This window comes from Anomalospiza imberbis, chromosome 18 (assembly GCF_031753505.1).
Source record: "Anomalospiza imberbis isolate Cuckoo-Finch-1a 21T00152 chromosome 18, ASM3175350v1, whole genome shotgun sequence".
NCBI classification, from domain to species: Eukaryota; Metazoa; Chordata; class Aves; order Passeriformes; family Viduidae; genus Anomalospiza; species Anomalospiza imberbis.
The window spans coordinates 9,142,399-9,163,870 of NC_089698.1; the positions used below are offsets into that span (position 1 = coordinate 9,142,399).

The 21,472-nt window shown below is 40.2% G+C and overlaps 1 long non-coding RNA gene across 1 annotated transcript in view; it reads right to left on the reverse strand.

Annotated features, from left to right (window-relative positions):
- LOC137485026 (uncharacterized) overlaps positions 1 to 21,472 on the reverse strand; it is a 35,558-nt gene that overhangs the window by 10,657 nt on the left and 3,429 nt on the right. The window contains exon 2 of the long non-coding RNA XR_011005158.1: positions 4,278 to 4,400. This is a non-coding gene — a long non-coding RNA (uncharacterized lncRNA). The remainder of the gene's footprint in view (positions 1 to 4,277; positions 4,401 to 21,472) is intronic.

The window sequence follows — 21,472 nt, forward strand, 5'->3', positions numbered from 1 at the left end:
GCCACCCTGTAGTCAAGATGTTTGCAGAAAAATGCATCTGTAATGTGTTAAGATAGGAAAATTTCTCAGCAAAATTCCCCACGTGTTGACAGAAATTAATGTTGAGATGACAGAAGACTTCATCTGTAGGGAGGGGTTAAAATAAAGTTCAGGGCTTGACAAAGTCTTCATCCTTGGAACTAATAAGCTGGCTTAAAAGCCCTCATTTGCTTCTTGACTGAACCCTGGATCTTGCATCTTCCTTAAAGCACTGACACAAGGCTGTTGGATATTTGGGGATATAGAGATATTCTTGATGCTCAGGTTTAGTTCTATTCCATTTTAAAAAATAAAATATTTAGCCTAGGCACAAGAAATACTTAAGTACACTGTTCAGGCCAGTCAGAGAATTGGATGTGGGTTCAGCTTACTTTAAAAAGAAAGGGGGCATGAAATTGGGGTTTCTAAATTCTTTTTCTGTTCCAATTTTCTGGGCTGATCCAGGAAGTTGCAACCATGCAGAGTTTTCCCAACCCAGTCCACATGTATGTGAGTAGATAGCAAAATGTCCAGACAAGTAGACACAAAATGTTCTTCTCTTTTCAAAGACCAGATCCAGTGAAGCTGGAAGAGGACATATTGAGAAATTCCTTAAATACTCACAGAGTCTTCTGTATATGGTGTCATGCGGAAAAACAAATTGCTATTCTTGGTGCTTTATAAATGTAACAAAATTCAGGTGGATTAAATTGTCCTGAATAACAGCTGGGGAAATATAATGCTATGGCTTCACAGTGAGGTATTCAAATGAAAATACCTAATTTTACATGTAATTGCCTCACTATCAGTTTCTATAACTTACCTGCCTAGTTGGCAGGAGGCCCTCATTTGAGGAATGGAGTGTAATCCTAGACAATTCCCCAAGCCATGTGTGTGCTCAGGGATGTCTCTGGTTTGTCTCTGTGTCCTTGTAAGGGAACACATGCCACGACTGTCCTGCAGACCCTGAGAGGCAGGAGCAGGTACAGCCCAGTCCTCCCTGAGCCTTCCCAAGGTCAGGATGCAGAGCCCCTGAGACAGCCCTGACCCGTCTCACCACGGCACAGATACTCTGCTGTTCTGACAGCCTGGCAGTTCATCACCCAGATGAAAGCTCTGATCTCCCCTGTTTGTCAGCAGAGCTGTCACAGGTGAAATTTTGCAGATTTCCCAAGGTAGGTGAAATATGACTGGGGGGCAGAGGCAGAGAGGAAGGCAGGGAATGTGCAGTTATTTAAGTCTTCAAGATGTCTCGGGCACAGAGCTTGGTGCTTCTGCCTGGCTCTTGCCCGTGACTCTACTGGAAGAGGCCTAAGGGACTGTCTTGGAATTCTCCTGATTGTCAGGGACCAGCTGCTCAGCCAATGGGCTACATATAGATTCCTCAGCTCTAGGAGGGAAAGATGTAAGCCCTATACTGAGCCATCTTCTAGACTTTCAGACTTCTAATGTTCACGTTTAGGAGGCTCTTCTGAGCCCTAAACTTTTATTTTCTTATACACTGCATGATAAGTAGTTGTCCATAAAGTCTTACATTTTGAAGTAGTTAGGTTTCTTATAAACATGGAAATTAGAATCCCATATATCCTGCACAGTCCTGATATAGGGCTCTGAATCTGGTGGCAATTCCAATGCTGTGGTTCAAAGCTCTCTCTCTGTCAGAGTGCAGAATGAGACATAATTTTTGATGTTGAGTTGTGAATAACAACAATGAACATCAGCTAGTCATGTTGTGGTTTTATAGCAGACACTTGAAAACAGCCACAGACCAACAATCATTTGAAGAACTCCACAAAAAACAAGCAGCAGATGTCTTTGGAAAAGCCTAACCGTGACTGGTAGTGGAGGAAAGGGAAAGCTTACAGGTTTATCAAACAGGAAAACTAGTCACAGTAAAAGGAAGTGTAGCAGGCAGAACTGATCCATCTTTATCTCTCTTAGGTGTTCCCCAGCAAATCTCGCTGGTATTCCAATAAGAAATTGACAGTGCTCTACTTTCTCTGTAACTTGTCAAGCATTTAGCAAATAAACAGCAAACACTGGTGAGTTTCATTAAACAATACATTTTCTTCCCTTTCCCATTGGTATTCAAGTAGATCAGTGGCATGCTGGAAGGGGAGAGAGCTTCCACCCTGTCAGTCAATTTTATATTTAATAAATCCTACCTTTTTCTAAGATCAGTTTGTTCCAAACAGCTAATTTTGTGATAGCCTGAGGATGCAGGGGAGGGGGTCAACACTTTTTGCAGGGAAAGTCAGGGGTCAAAATCTGATACTTGCACACTGAGTACTTCCATCTTCCCTGACATAATGTACACTGAATCTACTTGTGTGATTCAGCACCCTTAGTCCCCTCTTTCTGGTCTCTCCAATATCCATGACACAACACATTTTCCTTGTGAGGAAAAAAGTGGTGAAAGTGATCAAAATAGATAATTTGGAAGCCTGTGCCAGGTGTCAGTGCAGGAACTGTCTTGAGTAACTGAGCCACAATTTTAACCCTATGAAATAATTTGGTTCTAACAGATCTACTGCCCCAAGCTTTCTTAGGTGGACCTGTGTTGTTGTGTATGTATTTATTTTATAGCTTTGGCCAGTCAAGCATTGGAGGTACAGGGCTCCTTTCCATGCAGTTCTGGGCTCTGACACTTGTCCCAGTCACCAACTCCCTGAGAGCAGAGCAGGGTTTTCCCAAAGGTAGCTCCAGTACACTATTCACAGCATTTATGTGGATATGGTCTTTACCTAACTAATGCCATCAAAGAGTCTCAAAGGAAAACAGAACAGAAATAGCTTGGGTTCATATCATGTGATGCTCTGAATAATGAGGAAAAGATGATGAAAATGTGCAACCATTTTTTTCCAGATTTATTTATCTATTTTGTATTTGGAATGAACTGCCCAACTGAAATACTTCTAAATAGCAGGAGAAATGTTTGGAGATCAGGAGCACTCCAGAGATGACATTTCCCCAGTGTCCCCTACGTGGGCATATGATGAATCTCCATTATCAAAATAAACACACCTTTCTAATAAACACTGTTTATATATAAAAGAATTGGCATAGACAAATAACTTGTAGTTTATGCAAGCCAAGATTCTCTCACAGGCCCAACTGCTACAGATGAAGGGGAAACAAAACAAAAATTGATAGGACAACTCGCCCCAAGGAAAATACTTCTTAATTGTGAAAAGTTAGAGAGTGGCTGAAAGTTGAGTTCAGAAGTACAAAAGGAAATAGATATCAAGAAAGGGACAAATGCAAGGAGAGTCTTGACAGTTATACAACTTTGCATAAGCTAAGCTGTTTTTTTCTTCACACAAAGTTTCTTGAATGTTGGCTTTTTATAGTCATGGGAGCAAACAATCTCTGTGGTTGTGCCAGGACACCACAGAGGGCAGCTTTCTCCCCAGCATCCATGTAAGCCTGGAGCTGGTTGCGCAGGGTGAACACTTCCCGGAGCACTCCCAGTTTCCCAGCACAGCCCATCAGGAGGGTCACAGGGGAGCTATGGTGCATCTGGAAGGGGTGTCTGGTTTCTGAGGCGAGCGGCAGAAGCGGGACCCCAAGGGAAGGCTCTGTCCCTGACCCCCTTTGCCCTCCCTTGTTCTGATCTTTATTGGGCCGTCTGCCTCATAGCATCAAAGGCAAAAGCAGGCCCGTGATTTGTCCTACAACAGCTCTATAAAAAACATAATTGCCCAATAACCCTCTGTCTGCAAACCAAGCCATCTTCCTGTTTCTTCTCTCATAAAGACTATTTGACAAGCCTGTTCCATCAGCTTATAAAAACCTAGAAAGAGTAGCCTTCCCTAGAAAGAAACTTTACAGAAAAACAGAAAAGAAACTCACTTATATATATATACACACTTATATATACTTATATTATACTTTTATATATATATATATATGTAGTATGTGTATACACACAAATAGACTAAGACTTCCACAACAAGTAAAACACATAAATCATGTAAAACAGCCAAGTATTAGCACGACAAGCAAAGGAATTATTCCTTCCTAAAGTAAGGATGTAACCCTAAATAGTGTATTTATAGTGCCAGAAATGTTCTGTAAAAAAACTGAACAAAAATGAGGTGGGGGTGTGTTGCTAAACTAAATGATTTTAAAATGATGCATCAAGATTTATCCTGGATAGCCTCGCATCATTCTAAAGGTGGATATGATCAGAGACAATTTAGAATTTTTTTCCCTCTTTTTCTTTTAGAGCTTGTTTTCCCACATAATAACATTGTTACAAGACTCACCAACAAAAATGATTCTTTAGCCTTCCTTTCAATAAGTACACAGTAAATTGTCCAGTCACCTTCTGGTTAGTGTAGGGAGTAGCTCATTCAGGTGACATTCTGTCCTCAAGCATCCTTGAGAAAATACAGAGAAACTTCAAATTAAATTGCTATACTTAAACTTTAAATCGGGACTGTTTTGTGCTTCAGCCACTAAAAAGTAGTTTGAAGTAATCCTTTGAATAATCTTGCTCTGATGTTTTTAAAAGATCAGTTATCGAACAACTTGTCTGACTGTCACAGTTTTCATTTGAAATATTGGACATAGATATACAATTAATTTGATTTGTGGTGCTCAGATTTACACTCCTGGCAAATGTAGGAATATTGCATTTTAATTTACTTTCAATACAAAATAGTTGCTTTGATATGCCTGAGAACAAACGCCTTGGGATCTGTTCCTCCCAAATGATGTCAAATAAGAATTCCTCTATTAACATCAGTGGATGAAGGATCAGGCCTTCAAAACCAAAGAATTTATGACTCCTGCTATGGGCCAAATCTCGACATGTTTACTTTATTACACATGCAATACTGTTGAAATCAATGAGGACAAAATGAGAAAGGTGATGCCAAAGCTAAGGGAAGGTCCTGACTTCAGATTCCACTGCTTTAAATCCAGGGATGTTTCAGAATTCTCCAATTTCACACCGGTGTTTTGAGTAAGCAAAAAAAACCAAATCTGGATAAGGGTGAAAGCACAAACTCTAAGTGGCCCTTGCAGATAAGGCCACTCTGAGTAGATGTATACATAGTTAGAGTGTTGAATAATGCCTGAAATTTAGAAGTTTCAAATAACATAATCATTTCATTCATGGTACATAGGATGTCTCTTCATGTACTTTTCCTAGCTGTTTCTCAGTCTTATACAGGAATAAAATATTTCTTTTCCATTCAGTTATCTGTGCTCTGGTTTGTATTCACATAACTAATTGTCTCTGTGGGACTTAATCTTGATTACAATTTTCTGTCTCCAGAATTTTATACAGCTGTCAGTCGTTACTGGCTAACAGTCTGCTTCCAACACCCCCTCTCTTGGTTTCTTTTCATGCACTGGTTCATCTCTCTTCAGGGCCCTCCTGAGATTAGACAACTGAATTGTCAAAAAAGAACCATTTTCCAAGCCTTTTCTACTTTTTCTGCATTCTTTCTGTTCAACACAAGGTCAACCACACAGGGGACTGAGCCCTGTACTTCCCACGCAGATTCCTATGTGTTGTCTCAAACTTGGTAAGGCCAGGCTTAAAAGAACTAAATGCAGTGTCTGCCTCTTTCTAGTGATGTTTCAGCTCTTCTCTCAAACCTTCTTAGTCCTCCCCCTATCTTCTCCCTGCATAGCTGTCTCCCTCTTACTTCATCTAGGTGGTGGACACAAATATTCTTGGAACACTTTCACTAGTAATGTACAAACAGAGAGAATGCTAAGCCCATCCTATGATGGCAAGATGGCATTTTTGCTCAATGAAGATGTCAGGCAGAAACTCACATACAACTCACCCAGAACAGTGGACAGAGTCATACCTTGGTCATACCTTGGCATCTCAGTCTTATTCTACCTACTTCCCAAGCTGGGAATTCTTTCTTCTTTATGTCTCCAACAGACTTCTGTTCAGCAGCCTCCTCCTCCCACCCGTTTTGTCTCAGGGACCCCCTAGTGATTTATCCTCCCCCTGTGCTGAGGAAAGCTCTCAGCAGAGGCCATGCCCATCTCAGAACCATGCCAGCATAGATACCTCCACCTGGGGGAAGCAGAGAACCACACTGAGCTCCCTACTTTTGGAAGGCTCCCGAGTACTCTCCTGCTTCAGGTAGCTCCTAAATATGCTAAACTCCAGGCTTAAAAGTTGTGACAGGTCCAACATCAGCACTGAACAACCAGAACTTGGACCAAAACCCCACATGGGAAGGAGTTTTCACTCAAAAGAGACACTGGGTTGGTTGATGTCTTCATACCACCAATCTATCAATTTTGAGGGTTTCTCCCAAGGAAAAATTGGACCCAAAGGTGGGTGGGGTTTCACCTGTAGCTTTGGAATTGATGTAATACAGGGAGGTTATAAAAAGCAAATGACATGATATTGTACAGAATCATTGCTCCTGAAGCTGGCAGGTTAAACTTGTCTGGGCCACCAGACTGTAATGCTGTATGTGTATGAAGGTTGTGTTACACACATTGCATGATGCCTACAGTAGTAATTCCAAATTCTACAGTATTGGAGAAGAAACTGTATACCATTTATGAGGATATATACTCTTAGAATGCAGTATTTATGTAGTATATTCTACTGATTTCTATGAGGAAAGCAGAAAGGTGCTGGACACAGCATTAAGCATGAGAGAATGAACTTTTGAGCAAAAACTAGAAATTAAAGTCTGCTTTTAAAAAATGAAGTGATGTGTCAGTGGTGAAAAAAAGTCCATGCTGACTTTTTCTCCAGCAGGAACATAATGTAGTTAGTCTCCTCCATAGATGCTGGTGTAGTAAAAATATTACTTGTCTTGAAACATTAAAGAAACGGAGTTGGGCACTGTGACACTGAGAGCTGTGGCCAAGAGCCTTCCAGCCCAGAGTTTAACTTCAAGCCTCCCTGCTCAGCAACTGTTCACTAAGTTGTTTAAAATGAAGGTCTCAATCCTGCTTAGCAAATCTGCATGGTATAAAGTTGAGCTAAACCAGAGCCTTGTTAAACAAAATAGGGCTCAGTTCTGGCTTGGCAGTTTGCTCCTGCTGTACAGAACTAAGACTCAGAATAGAAGCAGATTAAAAAAATCATGGAAGAACAAAATTTTCCTCTTGTTCCATCACTAAAGTTCTTAGACATGTTGAAAAATAAACAGTCAGCAACTTTTACAGCAGCAGTACTTGGAGTGAGCTATAGGGAAACGCACTAAATCTTTAAAGGAGGTACACCTTTGGAAGTATTTTATAGACACTCATCTCCCCAGCAGGAAAGCTAGTGCTGGAAAGAGACATCTTTAATGAATAAATAATAGTTTATTAAGTCACTTGTCTCCACAGCAGGAAATAAAGTGGGGGGTGGGAAGGAGGGTGGTGGATTGACAAAAGAAGGCAAACAAAAAACGTTACCCTTGCAACCCCTCTGCTCCAACAGAGCTGTATTTATTTAAAACACTCTTCTCCTAAGACAGATGGAAAAAATAATTAACCCAGCCACCCACCCCTTTTATTAAACTCCTTTGTGACCACCAGGGATACGATTAACATGGCCACCATAAAAACCCAGTCCCCTACTCTCAAAATAAAGAGAAAAACACAAGCAAGAGTGAGACACCGTGCAGGGCAGGAAGTAAATTAAGAACCTGCCTTTAGGGCAGTGAAATATTTTTCTGAGTACCTGCTGGAAAATTTCACAGAATCACAGTGAAGGGGTAAGCATTCAGTTTGTCTCAGTATGGCCTTGAGGACTCACTTCTGTGAGAGTCTTCCTGTTGGGCAACCAGCATCTTTGGAAACTGTGTGGAAGTTCCATCACCCAACAGCGGAGTAGGGAGAGGACACGGTGTCACTGGAGGACAGAAGGGCAATTTACAAGTTGTCCCATGCTTTCCCTGTTTTGAACCTTGCCCAGATCCTCTGATGTCCCATGTGCAATCACAGAAATTCTTGGGTGCTAGGTATCTATCTATCTAAATTTTTTATTCACTGGACTTTTCTATCATTTTCCTATTGCTGCTTCAAAGCATTCCATGCCTATGGAAGGCCAGACGAGATTTCCCCAGGAAAAGCTATCTTCATTTATACAGTGGAAGTCAGATTTCTCTAGCTGTTTGCACAGCACCATGGCAAATCCAGGTACATTGATCCCAAACAGCAGATTTTTTTTCTCTCTCTACTATTGCCTTTTATAGTCACCTGTATCTCCATTTCCAGTTCAAACTAGCCTCTTGTCCAGAAGATCAAAGATGCTCAGGTCAAACAACCTTCACCCCTTTGTGATGATTCTTCTGGGATCTCCTAAGCTCCACAATCCTCCACATCATCAGAATCATAGGAAAACCAGATCTATCTGTGGCTATATGCATGTTCTCATGGGCCAAGTGGTTACAAAACCAGATGAAAACAAATTAATAGAAGGTTATAGCAGGCTTTTTGTGCCCGAGTCTGCAGTTACAGGAGTCCATACTGGGGGCATCACCACACTTTAGATACCGACTTTGCTGTGCTACTTCCATGTTACCTTTAGCAATAAACTTGCCCTTTCTGAACACGTGTATACTGACATTCACTCCTGACTGCAGCACTTCATTTGTTAGGATTACCCCAGGCAAGAGGAGATCAGCCAGAATCACTGTGTAGAAAAGGCTTTTCATCATAGCAGCCTGACTAAAAATGTTACGTATTTTGTCTACCAGAACACAATGGTGATAAGAAACTGTGCCAAATGTGGCAGCCTAGAACTACAAGCTGCCAGGGTAAAATGATAGCCATCTCCAAGGTTTAAGATCTGTCAGCTTCCCAAACCAAAGATTTTTATTCTGTGATTGCCAAGTAAGCTCCTTGCACACTGCCATCATTATGTAAGGAAGCACTGAAAACATTGAGTATCTTGTGAGAACACATTCAAAGAAAATATTCCTCAATACATTTGATTTCAAGCTGACCTGGGAAGCATTTTGCTCACCTTCTATTAACCAAAGCCCTGATTGTTCTGTTCTTTGTCCCTTAGGAAAAACTGGAGGCCCGAGGGCTTAGTCAGAACCTGTTCCTGTAGAACATTAGTACCCCCTGTGCTGTGGTAGATGGTGACAGTGGGAGGATATGTGGTACCAGCTCAAGTAAAGGATGAACAAATCTACTTGTATGGACAAAAGGTCTGCATTGAGCTGTCCAAGTGACAACTGTTTACAGTTTTCTGTAAATACAGAGAAGAGATACCTGGAGTGCAGGTAAAAGGAACATAGAACCCATACTGATAATCTGGACTGAAGTAGATGTTCCCATTTTAATAAGGGACCGTTTTAAACAAAAAAGAAGAATAGTAGCAGTGTATAGGTCAAAATCTCTCCAGACCCCTTGGTAGTGTGAAGTTTTATTTAGCAAATAGTTTCAAAATACATGATTGAGTAGGAACAGAGGGATGGGGAGGTGGTAACTATGATACTATCCATTTAGGCCAACAGTAATCAAAATCAGAAAATTATACCTAATATTTGCTAGTCTCTCATTTCTTAGAAGAGCCAAACACTACAGTACATACAGTACTACTTCTTCTTCAGATAAGGGGGGGGATAACCAGGCTACTGGAGGAGATTGCAGAAATTAGGGAATGTTAGACTAGCACAGTGTGGTTCAGCAAAAAGGCACTGAGTCAGGAAACTGCATTTACTGCTGGCTCTGCCACTGGAGTGTTTTGAGTAAATAATTTTGTCCCTATCTATGAAATGATAAGGACAAATGGGCTTTCTTTGTAAGACATATATTGACATAAATGGATAAGAAGTGTTAAAATGAAAGATAAAAGTTACTGGACAGCTGAGACTGGACTTAGAGCATTACTGGAAGGTACAGTCTAGTTGGAACTGGGGAAATGCTAACTAGGCTGCATGTGGAAGTCTCACAAAAGTATCTTTCTTGACTGTGTGGAGATGACAGCATCATAACTTTAATGTCCTGTCTGGATAGCTTTTATACAGCAATGTGCATCCTGTTTGGCAAAGCTTAGGATATCTTCATACATATATTTTAATGCCTAGCTGCTACCTATCTAACTACTTTAAAAGCAGTTTTAGTTTATATGAATTTTATCACATTGTCAGGGAGGACCAGAAGTGAGTATCTGAGCGTTGGGATCAGAGGGAGAGACTGACCTTGCCAGATTTTCAACTTCTGGTTATTGGCAGTCCAAGTATTTCTCCTGCTGCTCTGACAACCAATCTGTTTGTCTGGCAAGCAGTCATGAAACAGTTGATGTGGGCTGGCCCTGCTCACTGGCATTTCATCATCACTTGTAGCATTCATCTGCTGCTTGTGGAGATGGATCTCAAAAGAGAGATTTTTGAGGGGTTTAATCAATTTCCAGAGTTCCGCCCATCAACATTGTCTTCATTTCCTGCCAGTTCATAAAACAGGCTCAAGTTACAGTAACAGACTTGTTTTGGGTTATTCTAAATAACTCCACTGAGCTGCTTCAAGTTTACACTCATGTGAGATCCTGCTGCAAAGACTATGGGGATTGATGGGAATTTTCATATCAGCCTTGATTCTTCATTGTTCAAACCTATCAAAATTTTACCATTCACTTGAAGCAAGAATAAATGCCTAAAGAAGTGGTAGTTAATCCCTCACCATGTAAATTGTTCATGGATTGGAAAAAGTAACAAAGCAGTTAAAAAACTAGTCTGAATCTGGTACTGAATGAATGCCTTAAATTTTGCATATAAGTAATTTCATCTAATATTTGACTAAGAACTAATGGGTGCTGGTCTCTTGATTTCTTCTGAAAGAAATCAATTTCTTAGCTGTATGGCTGTATTGTATGAAAAAGAATTACTGTGTACATAAAAATTTTCAGGCTCTTACCTAGGCATTTCTGGTAGAGTTTAGTTTCTACTGGATAAAACTTTGCCTCATTAGAATGTTAAAGTTTCAGGACTGTGAAGTAAACTTATACTAGTTGTAGTTTGGAGGGGTATCAGGGACTGGACTGGGGATGCTAAGGAAAGCTGAACTGCATTAGGTACATTGATTTCCCATGTAATTTAAAATGGGTTTCTCAAACAAGTTTCCCTGTTTGTTTATTGACATGATTTCCCTAAACAACTTTGTCTCACTGATACCCAAATCCACAATCCATTCATACACAGGACACTGGGTTAAAGGTGTCTTCTGATGTGACAGCTAGAGGGTTTTTTAGAGAAAGTGGGGTTTATATTTTTTTCCCTATTATTTGGCAGGTGAATAAGAAAATAATAATCTAAACCAGCAGAATTACAGGTGACAGTGGGGGATTAGAGAGAGAAAAACTGCTCAGCATTGACCATCTTCAGTAAGAGCTGCTGTGCTGTAACAAAGTTGCTTGAGCTGGTCTTTAATTACTGTGAGGTAAGAGACTACATAAGAGCGCATGATCTAATAAGATTTTATGGGACACAAGGTTTAGGTTTAAGTTGTTAACAGCAGGTGATTCCAAAACTGAAATTCTCCACCTTATTTACATTTTAATTTCAAATAAAATAGTATGTCCCTGAGTGTTTAACTTCTGTACCACAGTAAAATGGGTTTGCTGGTACTTGAGCAAGTTTAATACATTTCAGTGCTGTCACTGTCTCAACTGATACATATAATTTTGCTTCTGAGTCTAGCCCACTTTTGACAGACAATTCAAAGAGATGGCTCAATTGTGTCAGGAAAAAAAAATCTTTCTAGGACCAGATATTTAACCAGAATTTTCTGCCTAAGTCAACCAACTGTTTATCTTGAATTATTGACAGCTTTTCACAACGTAAAGAACTTGAATTGAATAATCTTTTATTGAATAGCCTTTTCTAACAAGGCTGAGGAGGTGAGGAGGCTAGAAACCTCATTTGCTTAGAGAGAATGTGACAAGCACAAATGTGTGCTCTGGCACAAAGATTCCCGGTCTTAAGGAAAACAGAAGTGTTAGAAAGCAGAAAATCCTGATCCTGGAAGAAAATTACTTTATGTACTTCTGAAAACCTGGGGTAAATTTAATTAGCTGGCACAAAGGGACAAAAAATAATTTGCGTATGCTTTCAAAGTGCTGTGCATGGTCAGGTGTTCTAAAAACACTGTCAAGAGTTACTGTGATTAATCAATACTGTTGTGCCACTTGCATGAAAATGCATTACCTGGCAAATGAATGATGATTTCAGGCAGACCAGCCTAATTAGACAGAATATCTGTTTATGTAGCCATCTACTTTGTACTGTAATAATAAATAGTAATAATAAATAATAGGTGAAAATGGATTCTAAGAACCTGACCAAATATGCATTTAGTTGAACACACTCTTTCCATTGGCTTCATTGGCTTGAACCATTGTTCATGCTGGAATGCTGAAGAGTATTGAAACAAAAAGATTTAGTAAAAAAGATAGGAATTTGTCATTGGAGATGATGTTGATGTTTATCCAACACAATGAATTCCTAAAACTCTGCAAGGCACTAAGTATGGTTAACATGCCCTTCCTTTCATTATGTGTCTAGTTTAAATTGCTGTGGCTCTGACTCACTGAAGCACTTAGCCCTGTGTTTGACTGCAGGAAAACTCCTAAAACACACAACAGGTCAGATTATGTATATGCTAAAATGCTTTTGGAGAGTCAAATTAGGAAGCTCCAAATTCATTACATTATCAGACTTCTAAATGCAAAGAGATACTATAAAATTAGGTATTTTTCTATATTTGTTTTTAAACAAATATCCTGGACAAAGAACATGAAAACCCGAGGACTCCATTTGGGAAACAAATCAAGGCTGTTCATGTACAACTGCATATTCTAACAGTGTACCCAGCCCTAGCCGTGTGTATGACGAAGGAGATGCCAGACACAGGCATTGTGTGCTGGGTCTTTTTCTAGTCTTTCTGCCACTTCTAGTTCAAGAAAACATCTTTAAAAAGAATAAGAAAAACTCAAGGGAAGTTTGATCTGGATTAAGAACTCAGAAAAAAAATGGGCAAGGAAATTAGAACAAAGTGAAGCTCACAGCCTTAGTGAAGACAGTAGATACAAAATCTTTTTGTAACTGAATGATTTGGATTTTGCAGCAGTCTGATTACCTCTGATAGAATGATCAGTAATCTTTCCTCAGTCACTGTCTATAAAACAATAAAACCTATTTTCTCCTGATTTGGATATTCAGATGTTACACTGTGTCTTGGCATATTACTATGAAAACCTTCCAAGAAAATTACTGCAGCAATTTTCTTAGTCCAAGAGCAAACTACATGCTCAGATCTGGTTTGATTTTTTTTTTTCTTTTCTTTAAAGCAGTATGGATAAAGAATGATTGATAATTCTGATTGGGTTCATAATAACAACAGGCAGCCCTTTACAAAACTCTCAAGGTTTATCTTGAGAGAAATCCCAGCATCCACACAATAGCTGGTGCTCCTACTCCTGCTTTTGTCAAGTGTCTGAAATTGTAGCTCCTACTTACCTGCGTCATTTAATCACTGCCATGAAATGGACATAAGAATCAGTCAAATATGCAATTTATTTGTCCACAAAATTCCTAAAAAGACTTGTAATTTAGTTGCACTGAAAATGTGGGAATGGACAAGGTCAACAGGAAGAAACAGGAAAGGAAAAAAGTAAAGGCTATCTATAGCTGTAACATTTTGTGAAAAGATGTTGCTTTGGTTGCTAGCACAGTAAGAGGCATGATGTGATAGCAGGTTTATTCATTTTTAATTATGGACATGGCTTTATCTGCAAGTCTTCCTCCCCCTCCACTAACTGCCCCCCTCCTTTTTCCTCCCGTCCCCTGGGGCAGCACTGTGGTGGGGCTCAATCACTCTTTTATTAGTTGTGATATACTGTGGCTAATTCCCTTAATCTGGACCTTGCTTTCCTATAAAGCCCAGACCTCAGGTATTGAATTTCCCTGATCAAAGTGCAACCAGTGTGGGACACAGCAATCTCCACTAAACAGGGGAGCTTGGGAAAGCTCGTAAATGGAGTCAAAGAAATACACACACACAACGCACTCACAAGATGGTGCAATCAATTGGTAGAACAATCACGTGTGAAATATTACTGGCTCCTTAAAGTGCTGGTTCTGGGATTTACTGCAGTGTATTAATCTGCTATGCTTAATGCATTGACCTTTCACCCCCAGCAATTCAGTAGACAGGGCTTGAATTGCCAGGAGCTGATACAATGGATTAGGAGCAGAAAGACCCCACCACACTCAAGTGCCATGGCGGCCCTAAAGCATACCACCAGTAACTTCTCCATCTTTCCTAATAGATACTGCCAGACAATGTGGCTGCCACAGAAAGGACTGTATTGACAGCAGAATTTCTGGAAGGGGAGATAGTGGAAATAAGGCTTGTGTTTATTGTTATAAAACAATAGAGAAGGGCAGTCTTGTGACTGAGTCACAAGACATGGATTTAGAAGAATTGGTTTTATTCCGTGTAGTCATTCTCTCCTTGTGTGTGACCTTAGGCAAGACAATTCACTTCTTAGGATGTGTCTTTCCTATCTGTAAATCTGGGATAATGGCACTTCTCTGATTTTCTCAGGGGCAGCGTGGAGGCTTTGTTCACTGACATTTGGAAGGCCCTTTAGGATCACAGGATTAAAGGTGTTACATGTTCATGCAAAAAAGTATGGTACTCTGTACATTAACTTTCCAACTGGATGGAGAAGAGAATGAAAAGAACCTCCCTTCATATGTAGACCAGGAAATTCAATCATTAATTTAAAAGTTTTCTTTTATGAGTGCTGTGTTGAACCAAAAAGTTAATTCAGATCTAAAAATCAGTGCTATGCAGACTTGAGGAAATGTGTAGAAATAAATGAGATGGAGAGCAATGCATATCTATAATTGTGAGATAATCACATGTCCTTCTCCTGCTTCCTTGGTCATTCAAAATCTCAACATTTAATGTACAGCAAACCCTTTGGAATTCAATTTCCAATGTTAACTCTTCAATGTCAACTTTATTCCATATAATTAAACAAACAGTGCAACTGAATTTGAGAGGAGTGTCCAAAAAACCTCATAAAGGAGATTATTCTAAGTAATTGCTATCAAATGCCATTAAATTCTGAATAGCGTTAAGCCCCCTCCACCCGCCTGCAGAGGCACTCTCATTTAGGATTAAAGGGACCTTTATTTGATTTGTTTTACTTCAATACAAAATAAATTAGGTTGACCTGCATTAAGGCCTCTTTGATACTCAGGAAGAGTGTTTACACAGGGATTTACTATACTTTAATTGGTCCACTTCAAAAGTTAATTCGGATATTTTTTCCCAACATGCTCTGAAGCTACCCCAGAGTACATGTGTCATATTTATAAAATGGCAGAGAAATTCAAGCACAGGGCTCTGTGAATCTACATTCAGAATTTGCCATTTCAATAAGCATATTGGCACTGCTGAGTAGCCCTCAGAACTGGAATATACTTAAATGATAAATGGTGAGATTCACCTCACCAAATTTTGGTTGTCCAAAGTCAGGTCTCTAAGTTTGTTACATGTCCTAACTCCACAGAAAGGTGTGCAAACCTAGAGGATGACAAAGCCATCAGGGTAGGCATCTCTGAGGCTGCTGTTACAGGGTTGCTGTAGATCCACATAAGGGGAGGTTGTCCCCAAAAGTTCACCTCATATTCCCTTGTCCTTAGCTGCATGTTTCCCCATGTTTCATGTGCCAGAAGCATTCACACAGCCGCGGAACAAATCAAGTCAGGAAACTGATCCAACCCAAACCAACTCTGAACAATACCAACAACGTGAAGAGAGAGAAAAACATGAGTTATGCATCTTGACTTAAGCTGGCTTAATTTTGATTGTGCGACCGTATCCGAAAAAAAAGCAGGATGAATTCTTTTCCAGAGATTTCTTTCAGTCTATCAATTATATAAGCTTTGCAAGTTAATTTATAGCAAACACCTAACTGAAGACAACTGAGGAGAAAGAAACTTAGCCCCAAGAAATCGTACTTGTGCCAGCTCCTATGAATGGAAGTACATCTGAGTTTCTGAGCAATAGTTATACCTCAGAACTTGTGGTTAAGTGTCTTTTCTTCAATTTTTCACAGCAAACATTGAAAAGACAGTTGAAAACTCTTTTAAGTGCACAATTAATTGTACCTTAAAGGGACCTGGTTTTCAGAAAACGCTGGGAGCCATTTCTGTGAAAACCATCATTCATGTAGGGCATTCAGAACTGCTAACCAGTTTTGAGACTCTTGGCACTATCTAAAAAGAGTTGAGTTTGCAGAAATTAACTTTAAAATAAATCAATACATATACATATTAATCCAGCTATGTGCACATCAAGAAATAATTTTTGTATGTGCGGCACTGCTGATCCTGTTACACATGGATCAGAAAACACATCATGTGTTTCAAGAGTATCTTAACTCCTGGTCAAAAGGCCTGAGTGCTCAACTTGAACAGCCTGAAAACCAGAACTCCTGACATCATAATGCAAGGACTTGGGAGTAGCAAAGGGCAGAAGAGATGAATAGTATAAGAGTTGAGAATGGATCTGAAGGAAAGGGATGTCACAGGGCCACAAAGGACAGTTGGCACATTTCTTTGCCCTGGTGGGTTTGCAGGCCCTGCTGCTCAGTGCCTGACATCAGCCACTTGGAATGCCAGTAATATAACACCCCTGTGACACTCGTGCTCCTGCCGTACAGTTTTATTGCCCTGCTTCCACTCTCTCTGGTTTATATCGGATTGTGTTTTCCAAAGACAGGCAATAAAGAAGGGAGGAGGGGAAGGAGGATTTATAGCCTGCTAAACTAAACTTCCCTGGGCTTGCTGTCCTCTGTCCCAGCCCTCCTCTTGCTGCCCTGACTGGTCTGGAAGAACAGCGCTTACAGCAAGGTCTCGAGGTGTGAAGGACAAGGCTTGTCAGAGACTACTTGGGTTCTCTTCTTGGGAGGTCAGGGAGCACACCCCGGTCACCCACCGGCTCCGCTCCCTCAGTGTCCCAGGCACTGTGCCCTGCTGCCGTGGAAAAGCATGGTGGTGGTGTCATATGCTAATAATCTTGACTCGCATACCTAGAGTTTGCCACACAAGTCTCTCACTGTTGTGGAAGGATTGTGGAACAGCTAAAGGCTTACAAAAATCTGCCCCAATGCAGGCATCTTTGGCACTTCTGCTTCTGAGAAATGATTGCTATTGTCTCTATCTCAGCTGATTTGAGCTGAGGATATGCAGCTGAAAACAATTGCAACTGCAGTTTTCTGGAAGAGGGAGCTAAAAGCCTGAAAGGCTACTATTTAGACATATCTGCTTTGTGACAGGCACAAATAATAGCACTATATGATTATGGCATTCTCTGTAAACATGGGAGGTGGAACAGAGGATATGGAGTTGAATTTGGGACAGGGAGAATCATTTCTACACAGCAAATATGGGGTGAAACGCTTATAAAGGGTGCAAGTCTCTAAAAAAAAATTAATCTGACATGAAAATTCCACTTAGTGGAACACTCAAACTCCTGTGCTATTTAGAGTTTTTAAAACATCCAGTCTTTGCCAGTATTTCCTGGGAGATGGGATAAATAGATGTCATTCTTCCCTACTGGATTTTCCGTGTGATGTGGTATAGGACAGAAAGAATGAGAGCAAAGTAACTTTGTGACTCAAGTCACTGCATTCAGGTAACTGTGGTGGGGAGGGAGAAAAATGCCAGTAAAATGCAAGCACATGCACCATGTAAACAGTGAAATTACAGTGTGCTGTGCTGTGATAAAACTGTCAGGTGTCTCTGAACTGCCTGTCATCGACAGAAATTTTAAACCAGCTCTTACTAGTGTGATCTCACAGTACCAGATGCTCCCCTCTGCTCTCTCCATCACTGCTTCCTGCTCACCTCCACTTCTGGCAGCTGACCCAGCTGTGGTGGGCAAGGAAGGTATTGCCTCAGCTTCTCTGGGGAGTAGAACAAGTAGGATGGGATGAAATGCAGAATGACAAGTGCAGTCTGCAAGGGACTTGTGAAACTATGATGTTCAAATTGTTTTAAGACAGCACTGAACACAGAACAAGAGATAACACTGCACTGTGAGGAAAAAATCAGCAGAGATGAGTGGTGTAATGGGACTTCTGAATGTACCACTTCTCTGAAAGCCTGCCTGTCACAGCTTCTCAGTCCAGTTCAGCTCACACCACCAGACATGCCAAATGATACCAATCAAAAACCACCCACCACTTAGGTTAGCAAGTGGTCTTGCTAACCTAAGTTAGGTCTTTCCTTTTTAATTTTCTCTCACAAACCAAAATGTTGTTGTGCTCCATAGTACAACATGTGAAAAAGAAGGGAAACTGTACTGGACACTGGTCACTTCTCCCATTTCATTTGTAAGCTAAGCCTGGTTTTTCTCACAAAAGCAGAAAGTTGGTTCCAACTTCATGAGCTTTTTATTTCCTTCTTAGTTTTGTACAGAGGTAGCAACTCCTGTAAATGGTTTCCCTATAAGTCTTGAGGGTAAAACACTACTCAGGGCAGGTTCTTGTGTTTTTATGCTTTGTTATTATCCATTGTAAGAAGAAAAAAAAAACATAACAGGGCAGAGGGAGAAGGCAAACCTGATGTTTAGAAAGCATCCACTACATTCAGAGAGAAATCCCTCATCTCTTCTCTAGCTCTAGGGACAAGATGTTTTGTATACTGTGCACTCATAATTTATTTACACCTCTAATCCTTATGCTTTGTATGTCTTTAGAAACTGGAACTTAATAAGAATAACAACATTCCAATTATTATTTAAATAAAATTCCAGCTTCACAAAGTCTCAGGGAATGCAGCCATGCTGTTCTCTGTGGTGCATCATACAGATGTGCAAGGCTTGAAGCAGCAGCCAAAATTCTCAAAAATGCAGTGAAACACAAGCTGAGTATTAAAGTAGGGTTTACCTTTTGCTGCAATGACAGGGCATGTTAAATGCAAAATGTCTCTAGACAGTATTACAGACTGATAAACAAAGACCACATCAGAATAATTAAATCCTACTTCTTTATAAAGAGAACCAGCATAAACTGGCTAAGGACTCATTTTCACCTGTTAGTTCCTGGAAGATCAACTGCTCTGGACACTTCTAAATAAACTGGCATTACTCATCCATAACACATCTATTCATACTTAAATTCTCCTTGTTCAGAGCAAGAGATAAAGGCACCATTTACACTCTGGAATTACAGATTAGGTCTAAGTGGAAGTTATATTTGCTCATCCTTCACTGATCATCTACTTGGGAATTAATTTTGCTGTTTGTGAGTGAGAATGCAAGTATTCTTGTGGGGTTTTCTTTCCTCAGGGATGTTTCACATTAAACTTCCTCTATACTCTGAAATATTTAACACAACCCTCTGCAAAGACTCCTGAGAAAACCAGTGCTCATTAAACAGTTACAGAACCACAACCTATCTTGAATGCTGCCATGGTTTTCAGTCTGGCAATACACAAGTTAGAGTAGTATTTCCTGCCAGGTTTTCAGTATGTTAATCTGATATAAACATCTTTCCCACCTTCATGCTTTTATTTCCTGCTTGCCCTGCATAGTATTTAATGCATTAAACCATTGCTTCATCTGAAGTATTTCTAGTGAAATAAAAACAAATCCTGGATTCCTTCCTTCTCTATTTCTGCTGCTTATTAACCCAAGGTGATTTAGGACGTCCTTGAGCCTTACAGCAATTCAAATTTATTTTGGGAGCTGTGTGCTTAGGGACATGTGGAAGAGGTTATTTATTCCAAAGAGCCATCCAGCAGTGATGATGTCACCAGCAAAACATGGTATCAGCTCAGTTGGTTTGCTACCAAATCACTGCCTTGAGTTTCCTATATGTGGTGGCACCTGCTGATATACAGGGTGCCTGTATATAACTGGCATATAGATTACTTATTTTGTTATAAATACTTAAAATTAGCTTTTGGACTTTTTTTTTTTTTTTTTTTTTTTTTTTTTTTTTTTGGCCCTCTTGAAACCCCTGGTCACAAACTTTTGCAGTAGACATCTATTGTAAAGAAGTTCCATCCCAATCTAAAGTGAAATGCCCCTCAGTCACGGCAGGGTGAACTCCCAAACAGCTTTTTAACTGCTTCCTTTGCATATACAACAACAGATGACAGATTTGTGAATAAAGCGATCTAAAATGAGGATATTTTTCTGTAGACTCCTATGCAGATGTAGTTGAGTTTGAAGAAATTCTGCTACAGGTAGCTCATCTTATTTTCAGTGCTGCTTCTGAAAGTCCTGGCTTCCAGGAGCAGTATTCCAGTCTTGCCCTTGGTTCTAGGCAACATATACTAGTAAAAACTATCCAGGGTGATGAATAGACACAGTCCCTTCACAGGGGTTTTTCAACTAGTTATAACTTGGCCGCTCCAAAATCCAAGCAGTGGAGTGTCAGACTTAATTTATGGAACACAGCACAGAGTCACAGAAAAGAGGTCAGAAAGGAAGCCCAACAAATCTCCTAAGCCACTTCTTTCCCTGGGACAGCTATACTTGCAGTCTTCCTCAATGAGGAGCAAAGGATTGGGATGGGATACTTTTTACTGGCTGAACTACAGGCTACCTACACAATCTTTAGGAAATTATTCAGCACAGCATAAGCAAAGCCATATGACCCCTCTGGTTTTCACATGGGTATTGAGCTTAAATACTGCTGATAAAATGCTGTAGGGTGATGCACTGGTGGATTGAAATGCATATAACGGTGTCCAAAGTGGTTTTTTTCTCATGGTTTTGACTCTCTTAGCATCTGATTCAGTGGGACTTAAATACCCAAGGGAAGATTCTGTCTGAGTACTGAATTAGGCTCTTTATAGTATTGAGCCACTGGTAAGTGGATTGTGACATTCTGAAATTTCAGATGCTTTACTACCTGTAAGTGTTAGTGTGCAATATTGCTTGCTGCAAATAGCTCAGAACCAGGCCACTGTGAATATCCCACCTGCAAATTCACCCCAAGTGAGCCAGTTACAGGACTCAGGTGACAGCAATACTGTACACCCACTGGTGACTGAACAGCACATTCCAAGTATGCCATGAACAACTGCTCATTCAGTGTGTGCTTTCTGCAGATATTTAGATATTAAATTCTCCCTTAACCAGGTAACACTGCTATATACAATAAACATTTGCTGGCCCACAGAGTATCCTGCTATGATTAGGTACATAACTCTTTCAAGATTATAGGATATGTTCATAAAAATATTACTCAGCCCTTAGCTATAACAAGTACAGGAATGGGGTTCTGTGCTAGAGAAGTGGTTAGAATATTATTGGGACATAATGGGAGTAACAGGTGTGAAACAGTTATTTGCTACCTGGAAACTTGGGAGGGAGAGAAGATAAGTGTAAAGAGGGACCACACCTTCAGTGTAAGGGTGACTGGGTTACTTGGTGCTGTTGTTGTCTCAGCAAGTCCAATCTGCACTGAGTGAAGACCCATACACGTTTGACA